The following is a 12,634-nucleotide window of genomic DNA, read 5'->3' on the forward strand; positions in this document are numbered from 1 at the left end:
TATAATATACTATAGTATTTTTGGAATGCCGTTGCGATATCTCGTGTTTTATTCACCATTTCTCCTCTTCCATTCTTTATCTTCTCTATATAGTTTAATGACTTTTTTCGCATTAACATTTTTGCAAGGTATTTTCCAGGCTTATTTCCTCCTTTGTATCTGTCTTTTCTGAGTCTATTAAACTCCTTTCTTGTTACCTGTTCCATAAGATCTTTCAATATTTCCCTTTTTAGTATTAAGGCTCGTTGGGTTTCCTTTTCCACATTTCTTTGTTCCAGGTCATGTATTTCTTTTAAGATTTTTTGCATATTAATTTCTCTCTCTTTCTTTTTCCGATACCCAATAACTATCAATTGGCCCCTTATCACGGCCTTATGTGATTCCCAGGTTGTTGCTGAGCCTACTTCTGGTGTATAATTGGTCAGGAAATACTTGTCAATTTCCATTTTTATAATATTCTCTACTTCTTGATCTTCAATTATATCTTCATTTATTCTCCATGCTCCTCTCCCCGGCACTTCCCTTTTTAATTTTTAATTCATTGTCACTGGGGCATGATCAGATATTGTAGCCATTTCTATTGATGTCCATAACTACATCCAGTGCTCTATGTTCGATCATTATGTAGTCCAGTCTGGAGTACATTCCATGTATCGTTGAGTGGTATGTAAAATCCTTTAAACTAGGATGTTGGATCCTCCAGACGTCTACTAGTTGATGTTCAAACACATTTCCTTTTTCCCTTCTTAATACTTTTTTTTCCATATCAACAGCCCCGGAGGTGGAGTCTAATTTGCTGTCCATAGTAAAATTTAAATCTCCAGCCAGTATTAAATAACCTTTCTTGAATTCACCCAATTCCTTTAAGATCTCTAGAAAATATTTTTTAGGATGCTTATTGGGACAGTATACATTTGTCAAGGTATATTTTATGCCTGATATGGTTCCTCTCAGGAACAGGAATCTGCTTTCAGGATCAACCTTTCTATCCTCAATCTCAAAGCCAACGTTATTTCCAAAATAAATTGCCACCCCTTTTGCCCTTTTTGTAGGGGAGTCTCCGTAATACCATGCAGGAATCTTCCTGGAATATAATTTAATCTTGGTGTCCAGTGCCAGATGGGTTTCTTGTAAGAATATTATTTCTGCACCCATTCTTTCTATTTCCCGTAGCACCATATGTCGCTTCTGTGGAGAGTTTAACCCTCTAACATTGTACGTTATAAATTTTATTAAATCCATTCTTCTTTTTTCCTTTCCTTCTTTCTTCCCTTTATACAGGGATGAAGAGAACCCAGGCTCCATTATGCACCAGGGGTCTCTCCCTCCCCCACCTATGGAGACAGCAGATCAACTGGAAATCCTTTTTATTTTCTTCTTTTTTTTTTGACAAACCATTTTTTTTTTCTCTTTCTCTCTCTTTCTTTTTCTCCCTGTTTTTCCCCACTATATCCTCCCCCCAATCCTCCCCATTTCCCTCCCACTCTTCAGATGCTCTAGACCAGGGATCCTCAAACTACGGCCCTCCAGCTGTGGTGGAACTACACATCCCATAAGGCATTGTAACAAACTGACATTCACAGACATGACTAGGCATGATGGGAATTGTAGTTCCTAAACAACTGGAGGGCCGTAGTTTGAAGACCCATGCTCTAGACCCATGTTCTAGAGGTTTCTATGACCCTTCCTGGCCTACATGCTAACTTACGCCGAGGTGGCATACTGTCTGGTGCTATTGCCTACCTCCTTTATATATAGGGAGATGGCTCAAGAGCTCTCCGGAAGTCCAGATCTCCCACCCCCTTTAATTCCTTTAATGTCCGTTTCTATTCTATTCTCCCTACCTCCCACCCCCATTACTCCTCCTGAAGAAAAAAAAAAAGGCAACAGCTTTTACTTTTACTTTTCCCCCATTATGTCTTCCTCCTGGAGACCAAGTGCCAGCATTCCTCGTGCTGTATTTCCTCTTCTAATCTGATATTTCTTCCCCTTAGAGCAGTGGTTCTCAACCTGTCTACTGCCGTGACCCCTTGATAAAATTTCCCAAGTTGTGGGGACCCCTAACAGTAAAATTATTTTCTTATCGTGGGTTGTTGGCACCCAAGGTACGACAAGTAATTTACGCCCCTAACCCACGGACATTTAGCGCTCACTGAGTCCCTTCCACTCGCACAATATTAAAACCCATTATAATGCGATTTAGGATGTACCACTCTTTCTCTTTGTTCTCCTTTCTTTCCCTTTTATCTCTCTCCTTCCTAATTTCCCCATCCCTCTCTAGACGTCTTTCTTGTTCTTTCTCTCCCTTTTTTTTTGTTCCTCCCCCTCTTTTCCTCTCCCTTCTATGTATTCTCTATTTTTATTCCTTCTCTTACTCCCTGGTGGGGAGTATGGGATCAGTGGCAGTGCTGGCGGGGAGTTGGGATCAGCCAACTTAGGTGCTCTTGATCAAGGTCATCTGCTGATCTGAGAACTGTAGTGGGGACTTTTAAAGGCAACTCTAATCACAGGTAGTGTTACTCACTGTGTCTGACTTTGTGATTTCTCGTAGCAGTGACACCTATGCTGAAATCAGATTTCAGCTAGGGTCTCCTCCATCCCCTCCCACTTCACATTCCTCACCAGTCAGCTGACCTCTAGTCCCTGCCCCCCAACTATGCAATGAACTAAATGGGCGGCTGTGAAGAGGCTGAGTGGGCGGCTGCAGATTTCAGGAACAGCCCAGGCTTTGGTGACCCCTGGCAAATCCTCATTCGACCCCCAGGTTGAGAACCACTGCCTTAGAGCCTCTGGCACTGGGATTTCCAATTTTTCACAGAACTCCTGTACTTCTTCCACAAACCTAAGTTTTACTGTAAGTCCATTTTTCCTGCCAATCAGGCATGCGGGGAACCCCCAATTGTATTGGATCTCGTGTTCTTGTAGAGTTTTCAGCAGAGGTTTTAACATCTGTCTTCTTCTTAGAGTATCTTGCATAAGATCCGGGAAAATTTGTAATAGTTTTTCTTCATATTTTATTGGGGGCTTTCCCTTCATGCTTCTCCAAACTTGATTTTTTTCCTCTAGTTTCTCAAATCCTACTATTATATCCCTTGGATTTTCTGCTGGGATTCCCACGGGTCTCCTTAATCTATAGACCCCTTCAAATTTTATAAGATTTGCTTCTTGCTTTCCCAATAATGGGTTGAATATTTTACCCATTATTTCTGTCAAGTCTTCTCTCTGAGGCCCCGTACACACGTCCGAGGAACTCGACGTGCCAAACACATTGTGTTCCTCGGTGAAAAGTGTACACACGACCGAGTTTCTCGGCAGAATCCAGCTCCGATCAAGTTTCTGGCTGAATTCTGCCGAGAAACTCGGTCGTGTGTACGGGGCATGAGAGTTTTCAGGGAGTCCTCTTATTCGCAAATTATTTCTCCTATTCTTATTTTCCTGTTCTTCCAGTCTATATGCTTGTTCTCACTGTTCTGTTCTTAAAGTTCTTATTTCTCCTTTTAATTCCTTTATTATAGTTGTATGGATATCTGCTTTGTTTTCCACTTTTTCCACTCTCGTGAGTAAGTGTCCGACATCGTTATAGATTATGGCTATTTCTTTTTTCAAAGAGCTTTCCAAGCTCTTCAACGACTTCTCCAATACTGCAAACATATTTTCCATATCACATTTCGTTGGGAGTTGATCTTGTCTATGTTGTTCCTTTTCTTTTCCTACCTTCTATTTCAACCTCTATTTCTTCACAAGAGTCTAAATGTGTACTTATTTCTGGGGCTATTTTATTCTTTTTTTTTTTTGCTTTGTTGTTATGTCATTAATTATTTATAGACATATTAATCTTATATGGCCTCAGGATGGCAAAATACAAAAAGTGCAAAAGATTTTCATGGTAAATAAAATCAAAGTGTCCGTGCCCAAGTCCGCTAACCCCCCACCCACCCCCATACCCAAACCCACCCCATTTCTCTCCGAACCGCAGTATCTTTACATATCCACTTTTACTAAAATGCGCTTCCTGCCCTATATCATCTGTGCTAGATAGCTCTGAGATAACTTATAATTGACCCAGCCCTGCCATTTCCGTTTAAATGTCTCTTCACCTTCCTCCCCCATAAACTTAAGCTGTTCGATATAATAGATGTCGTTTATTTTAGTGAGATAATTCTTCATTGTTGGGCACTCGGGATCTTTCCATCGTTTAGGGATCAGACTCTTTGCTGCATTCAGGATATGGGGTAGCAAGGATCTCATATATTGTTTATTAGACATGTTTGTCCCGTGAAACAGGCACACCCACGGGTCAACTGCTATTTTAATTCCTGTTATTTCCTTAATCAGGGATACAACTTTATGCCAGTATCTATTGATTTTGGGACATGTCCACCAGAGGTGTGACAGGGTTCCAAGTTCCATGCAACCCCTCCAGCAGAATCTAGAGGTCTCCCCTTGAAATCGATGTGCAATATCCGGGGTGATATACCATCGAGATATACATTTAAAATTCATTTCTCTCATCCCGCTGTTAGTTGATGTGATATGCACCATCTTCAAAATTTTCCCAAAATCTTTCTCCGTATCCACTGTTGCCAACTCCTCATCCCATTTTTTAATGTACGGAGGTAGCCCCTTATTTTTTAATCCCAACAATATTTTATAAATCTGTGAGATCCCACCTCCTCCGCTCGGAGCTATGCACAGACGCTCTAGTGGGAGCAAATTTCCCTCTAGCCTGATCGGATGGGGAAGAGAGTCCACAAAATGTTTCAATTGTAGATATCTCAGCCAGTTCAATTTAAACATTTCTTTGTGTTCCCCAAGTTCCTGATAAGTACAAATGTTTCCGTTTTTCATTATATCCCTTAGTTTTATGTCAGTTTTTTTAATCCAACTCCCAGTCAAGCTTACTTTCCCCGGTGCAAAATAGTTTGTGTCGTATAGTGGTATTAATGGGGAATTGTATACCCATTTTTCATTTTTGTGTACCCTATCCCATATTAACATAGATATCCGTGTAATCGTGTATAAGTGCTCTTTTAACTGTCTAAATTGTATCGGAATCCAAATCTCCTTCCCTAACCTTGCTTTGTTTAAACTACTTTCCAATTTGACCCACAATTTTTCTTTATTTTCTCTAACCCATTCAACCACCCGTGTCATGTGAATGGCCATATAGTATGCTTTGATGTCTGGTAACCCCAAACCTCCCTGCACCTTGTCTCTGGTTAATATAGACATACTTATACGCGCTTTCTTTTTCTGCCATATAAATCTAATTATTAACTTTTTTACTATTTTAAAATATGCTTCTGGTATTGCAATCGGCAACATTTGTAACTTATACAAGATCTTGGGCAGCGTTAGCATTTTAAAACTATTTATTCTACCTAATATAGACCTCTGTCTGGAAGCAATTTTTTTTAAATCCATTTTGATATCGTTCAATAGTGGAATAAAATTATGCTGATAGATTGACTATAGAGATGTTGTTATATTGACCCCTAGATATTTCAAAACCGCGTCTCTCCAAATAAATGGGAAGTCTTTTCTGTATCTGTTTACTTGTTGTGCTTTCACACTAATATTTAGGATTTCGGATTTTAAGGGATTGATTTTGAAATTAGAGACTTCTCCATAGTCTTTTAGGGTTTTCAAAAGACTAGGGAGAGATGTAGCTGGATTCACTATATATAGTAAAATATCATCGGCGTATGCCGCGATTTTATATTCCCCATCATCTGTCTGTATCCCTTCAATGTCAGGATTATTTCTAATCCTAGATAGTAAAGGTTCTAGAGACAAAACAAACAATAAAGGTGACAAGGGACAACCTTGTCGGGTCCCGTTAAACATCTCAAACAGACCGGATACCGTCCCATTTACCTTAACCCTGGCAGTTGGGTGCTTATATAATGCTTTTATCCACCCCAGCATCTTAGGGCCTACCCCATAAAACTCTAAAGTAGCCTGAAGATGTCCCCAGTCTACTCTGTCGAAAGCTTTTTCCGCGTCTATCGACAGTAGTAGACCTGGGGACTTACCCTCTTTTATTCTCTGTATCAGTAACAGTGTCTTAATACTGTTGTCCCTACTTTCCCTGCCTGGGATAAACCCCACTTGGTCCTTATATACCAGTTCATTCATGATTTTCTGCATTCTACCAGCTAAGATTTTAGCGAACAATTTTACGTCCGCATTTAATAGGGAAATAGGCCTGTAACTAGGACACAATAAGGGATCTTTACCTTCTTTAAGGATAATCGTAATTGCAGCCTCTAGTGCCTCACGACGAATATCCCAATGCGTACCGATGCCATTCATATAAGAACACATCTTAGGGACTAGAATATCACAAAATTTTTTATAATATTCAGTTGTAAGCCCATCGGGTCCTGGGCTTTTCCCGGTTGGGGACTCACCTAGATTTTTCCTAATTTCAGTTTCTGTTATAGGGTCCTCTAGAAAGCTAAATTTTTCTACTGGTATTTTATTTAATCCTGCTTCCTCTAGGAATTTTTTATTATATTCTGCTCTCCTTTTCACTTTCTCGGGCGGATTATTTTGAGTTATCGAGTACAACTTCCCATAGTATTCTTGAAATATTCCCGCAATCTCAGGGGTTGAATATACCTTATTTCCTTTACTTGTTTGTATGCTTTCAATAAAATTTCTTGTGGATTCGGTTTTTAACATTTTAGCTAAATATTTACCCGATAAGTCCCCACATTGGTACCTCTCTTTCTTAACTTTAAGACAGGCTGATGTATTTTCTTGCTCAATAAGGTCCCTTAGTTCGTCCCTTTTCAGAATGACCGTGTGTCCAGCTATACTATCACCTGTTTGTTTATGTCTCTGTTCAAGATCAAAGATTGTTTTATGTAACTGATCCCACTTTTCCCTCTTTCCTTTTTTTTTGGCTGATCCGATTGCAATCAGAATACCTCTGATATAGGCCTTGTGAGCTTCCCAAACTAGTGCTTCTGACAGATATTCAGAACTATTTTCTCTAAAATACTGTTCTAACTCCCGTTTAATCTTATCGACGACCTCTTCATCTTGCAGTAAATCCTCATTAATTTTCCAGATTGTATTACTTTTTTGTATTCCCGCTATTTTTAGATTGATTGATACTGGAGCATGGTCTGACAGAGTTATTATTCCAATTTTGGAACTTTTGACTGTCTCCAGAGATCCGTGGTCCACCAAAAATAGGTCAATTCTAGAATACGTCCCGTGCACAGCAGAGCGAAATGAGTAATCACGTAATTTCGGATGTTGTATTCTCCATACATCCATCAGTTGATGTTGGTGTAGTTTATTTTTAAGGGATTTCTGTTGTTCTTTCCCACCCCGCTGTACAGGGGACGTACAATCGACATCTGGGTCCAGACAGAGATTCATGTCTCCGGCCATAATTACCCTGCCGTGTTTAAATTCCATGAACCTCTCAATTACTCCCTTCAAAAATTTACCAGAGTTTTGGTTTGGGCCATAAACATTGGCAATTGAGTAGTCGACATCATCTAATTTTCCCCTGAGGAGAAGATAGCGCCCCTCGGGGTCTACCATTCGCTCCCCCAGGGTAAAATTGACTCCCCTGGCAAAACCAATGGCAACTCCCTTAGCGCGCTTAATTGGTGAATCCCCGTAATACCATAGCGGGTAATCCTGTGAACCTATTTTAAGATTAGAGTCCAATGAAATATGCGTTTCTTGTAATAGGACAATATCTGCTTTAAGATATTTTAATTCACTCAAAATGTTACTTCTTTTTATGGGATTATTCAGACCACGAACATTATACGAAATGATTTTTAGGGTTCCTATGTTGTCGGCCAGATGGTATTTGTTACACTGAAGGTTCGGAGAGAACCCCAAATTAATCCCACCCCCCCAGTCCCACCCCTCCCCCCACCCCTATCCCAACACCTCCCACCTCTTCCCACCCACAGCATCCCATACCCGGCCTACCCCCCCAGAACCTCCTCCTACCACCCCTGTCATATTGGGAGATTACAGCCTTCAAAAGGCTAAAGGATCCGTGGCCCTCCTTCTCCATCTGGCCCTACGGTTCTCCCCCCTGAGGTTGAGCTCTGGCGTGAAATCGCCAAAGAGCCGCCGCCGCCCCGCCCCCGGGATCCACACCCCTACTAAGGTTGATGCTGTTTAGGTTGACTTCAAACTCATAGCGTTCCCCATTCCCCCCCTCCCCACCCACGAAATCCCCCAAAGCCGTGGTTTATTGGGCCCTTATCTCCCCGTCCCTCCCTCCCCCCCCATTCAAAACCTCTCTGATGCTCCCTCCCCTTTTTTTTTTTTTTTATTCTATATATAACTATTTTCCTCTTTTATTTCCTGAGATGCGTTGCCAAGTCTGTTGTTCCCGTGTATCGGATGTGTTCTCATATGTTTCACTCCAGCCGGGTATTTCTATCGGAGGGATGTCCAGTCTCTTGCAGAACTGTTCCAACTCTTCAGGAAACCTTAAGGTTGCGGACCTACCTTCCTTCCTCCCCGTTAGGCATGCAGGATAACCCCAGAAATATTGAATATCATTCTTTTTTAAGTGTTCCAATAGAGGTTTTAGTAGTCTCCTTCGGGACAAGGTCTCGGTAGACAGGTCCGGGAAAATCTGTAAATTGACCTCATTAAACTTCGCCGGTCTAGATTTCAAAGCCTGCCAGATTTGTTCCTTATCTTGAAAGTTATGGAATCTCGCAATCACATCTCTGGGTAATCCTGCAGCCAATTCCGTAGGTTTTCTGATCCGATTAAACCTTTCGAACTTAATTTTTTCATTTCCGATTTTCCCCAGTAGTTGACCAAAAACTTTATCTAATTTTTCTTGTAGGTCTTCTCCTTCCTGATCAGGTAGGCCCCGGATCCTCAGGTTTTTCCTCCGATTACGATTTTCCTGATCTTCCATTTTGTACCGCATATTCCTTTTATCCCTCTGTAGATCCTTCATCTATTTTCTTAACTCTATCACTTCCGCTGCCTGGTTGTCCAGTTTTTCCTCAGTTTCTTCAACTCTTCTTAATAAATGATTCATATCATCGTGTACTATCGATATCTCATTTTTTAACGTATTCTCCATCCGAGTGATAGATATTTGCAACTTTGAAAACATCTCTAATAACTCCCCTTTTGAAGGTGGTAGATCTATATAGCTTGCTCCACTTAATCCTACGGCTACCTCCTCTGTTTCCTCAATTGTTCCAATTTCTGATTGCCTTCTTTGGCTGTTTTCCATATGGCCCTCCGACAGTCTGCTTTTGGCCCCCGCAGTTTTCCCAGAACAGTCTTTAGAGCCATTTTGGGTCATGTATTTTTTAATAGTGCCAGGACTAGCACTAATTTTGGGGGCGTTTGCTACCGCTCCTCTTACTGGGCGGCCTTTCATTCTAACTTAACTCCTCTCCACTATGTCGTAGAAAAGACCTAGTTATGTTTCAGGCCAAGCTAATAGTTAGATTACAGAATATAAGTGTATAGGAGGGAAGAGTAATACTCGTCGCTTATGAGTTCTGTTGTATATTACTACTGCGATTTAAATGTGTTTTTTTTTTTTTTTTTATTATCCTGTTGTCTTGTTTATAGCCCGGTTATAGTAAGGCAGACCGACTGTATTGTCTTCTTATAGTGAAGCAAAGCCAGCTGTGCAGGGTGTGCGTGCTATATATGCTGTAAAGATGTTCGATCTTATGATCGCAGTGAAATGCAACCGGAGTGCTGCTCTCAAAATCTCCTTCTCCGTCGCATAGATATTTTATACAGAGCGCACATTAACAGACATTAACAGTCATCAATAATCTAGCTTATCCAGTTGTCCTGTTATAGTGGTACACACCGACCGTTCATGCTGTGCGTGCTATAGAGATAACCAGTCTATAATCGCAGTCAGGCGACACCTCTAGGATCTTCTTAACAGTCTCATAAGTTTTCATGTAGATCAAACATTAACAGCCTTTAGTAGTCGTTATCAATTTCAGAACAGTTCATCTTGCAAAGCAATCTCTTGACCACAGGAAGCGTAGTATAAGGGAAAAGTGACTCACCATTTGCAGGCTCTCTGGCTCTCTGTACTCTTTATGAGCACTATCTTCAATTTCCTTTAATTGGGGAGGGGGGGGCCACTCACCCCGATCCAAACACTCCCCACAAAAATCCAAGCTGCCAGCCAGCCGGAATGTGTACACTGCAGCAACGGGGGGGGGGGGGGGGGTTCAGCGTGGATCGGATGCACAGCGGGGGTCAACAGGAGTTAGTGAGCACACTACTACTCAGCCCAGCACACTCCCACTCATCTCAGCTCCGAATCAGTGCGTGGAATCTCCTTCTCATGCACTCGGAATACACTGAATACACTGCCTGTACAGGTGAGCCAGCTGAGCCAGCGTGTAACCCAGTGACCAGTGACCCCCTGCTTGACGGACAGGAGACAGGCAGGAGACAGGAGAGCAACTTTGACAAGCTAACTTGTCAGCGCTGGGCAGACTAAACGGACCGGTGTATGAACACGGGGGGGGGGGGGGGGGGGTTGGACAGTCGCTCAGCTCTTCAGCTCAATGCATGAGCGGCTGGCCGCGCAACGCTGTATATCACAGAGGGGAAGGGGGATAATCGGGGAACAATCGCTCAGCTGTTCAGCTCAGCTGTTCACCGCTCAACGCTTGAGCGACTGGCCGCAGAACGCTGCATACCACAGCTCCTCCTATGGGATGGCTCATGGATCTCGTAGAGCCCAGGGATCCGAGTCAGGGCGGCTGCAGCTCTGGATGCGTCCTCACGTCATGCTCCTCCTCCTCCTCCTCCTCATTGAAGCTTGGGGCTATTTTATTCTATTTTATTCTAATGCCCCGTACACACCATCACTTTATGTGATGAAAAAAAATGACGTTTTTAAAAACGTCACTTTAATTGACCGTGTGTGGGGGAAAACGTTGTTTTATGTCTTCTAAAAAACGACCAAAAAAAATTGAAGCATGCTTCAATTTTATGTGTCGTTTTTCAAAACGTCAACTTTTACTTCACAGAAATTGACCGTGTGTAGCAAAAACGTCGTTTAAAACGACGTTTTTTTCACCCGCGCATGCCCAGAAGCTACTTATGAAGCAAGCTTCAATGGAAAAACGTGGTGGAACGTAACCTCACTTTGCAAGATCATTGTGAGAAAAACGATGGTGTGTAGGCAACTTCGTCTTTGAAAATTGAAGTTTCAAAAACGTCATTTTTTACTTCACAGAAAATGTCGTTTTTTTTCATCACATAAAGTGATGGTGTGTACGCGGCATAAGTCTTTTTCTCTTTTTTCTCCTTTACTTCGTTTTGCCACCCTTTGGTATTCTGTTGTTTTTCTATGGCCTGGTTACTCCCACTTACTCCTAGTACAAGATATTAACTCTGCAGGGTGCCCAAACTTTTGCAGACGCCATTTTTTTGTTTTCTGTAATTTTGAAAGTGTAAATGATGGAAATAAAATCGAACTTTTTTTGACATATTATAAGAATGTCTAATCTGTAATTTGATGCCTTTTGGAGATTTTTCTATCTTTTCTTGGCTTCGTTATGCACATTAATACAAATTTTTACCTGGGGTGCCCAAACTTTCGATCCCCACTGTAGGTGCCCAATTAAACACTGCATTAAGGTTGGCTTGTAAGTTGAAGACATCCTGTAAGGACGTTATTCCACTGCATAGCTTGGTGTCATCTGCAAAGACAGAAATGGTACATTTAATCCTAGACCCTATATACCCTGGACCCTATATACAGTAATTTATAAAGATATTAAGTAAGTACACCACTGATTACGTTTCTTTTTAGCCCATTCAGAGTAAGAATCATTAGCCACTACTATTTTTTTTTTTCAGTAAGAACTCGTCTATGTGGTCTTTTTTTAGGCTCTCCAGTATCTTCCCTACTATAGAAGTTAAACTAACAGTTCTATAGTTACTTGGAAAAGACTTGTATTACACCAGGAATAGATTATAGTTGTTGCCAACATCCCATATGTTCTATAACAAAAAAGAGAGGTGTCCCCCTGACAAGGGACTGGAACTTTAAGGGCAACCAATGAAAATACAAAAAGTTAATAGAATAGTTTAATTTCAAATGATAAAAAGCCAATTGTGTAAACCATACAATTGACTAGTAGATAAAATGCAATACAGATCAAAGCACATTAAACAAAGGTTAAATATAGTGCTGTCTCCAAGTTGCGGATGAACGCTGTCATGTTTCAGGATAAATCCCTTTCTTCAGGGGCGCTTTTCCTTGCTGGAGAGCTTAATAATACATCTACAGAAATATACAAAGAATATAATCAGCGACAAGCATACAGGAACAAATGAGCATTGTTAAAAAGGCAGAGGTGCACAAAGCGATATTCATGTGGGACATATGATAACAAACCATACTGTTCAACAATCAAAAGCTCTTCTATATATATAAAGTTCTGACCTGATGAGATTGCTAACGAGCAATTCAGGCAGGTTGATGGTGAGCTAATGATGAAAATTGTTGAAATCAGCTCTTTACATAAAGATGGACTGAGCAAACCTGTTTATAAATAGAGACCGCCAGGTCCTGCCGCAACAAAACCACCTATCATGGCATCATCATGTCTATAGATGACCAAAA

This window comes from Rana temporaria, chromosome 1 (genome assembly GCF_905171775.1).
Source record: "Rana temporaria chromosome 1, aRanTem1.1, whole genome shotgun sequence".
NCBI lineage: Eukaryota > Metazoa > Chordata > Amphibia > Anura > Ranidae > Rana > Rana temporaria.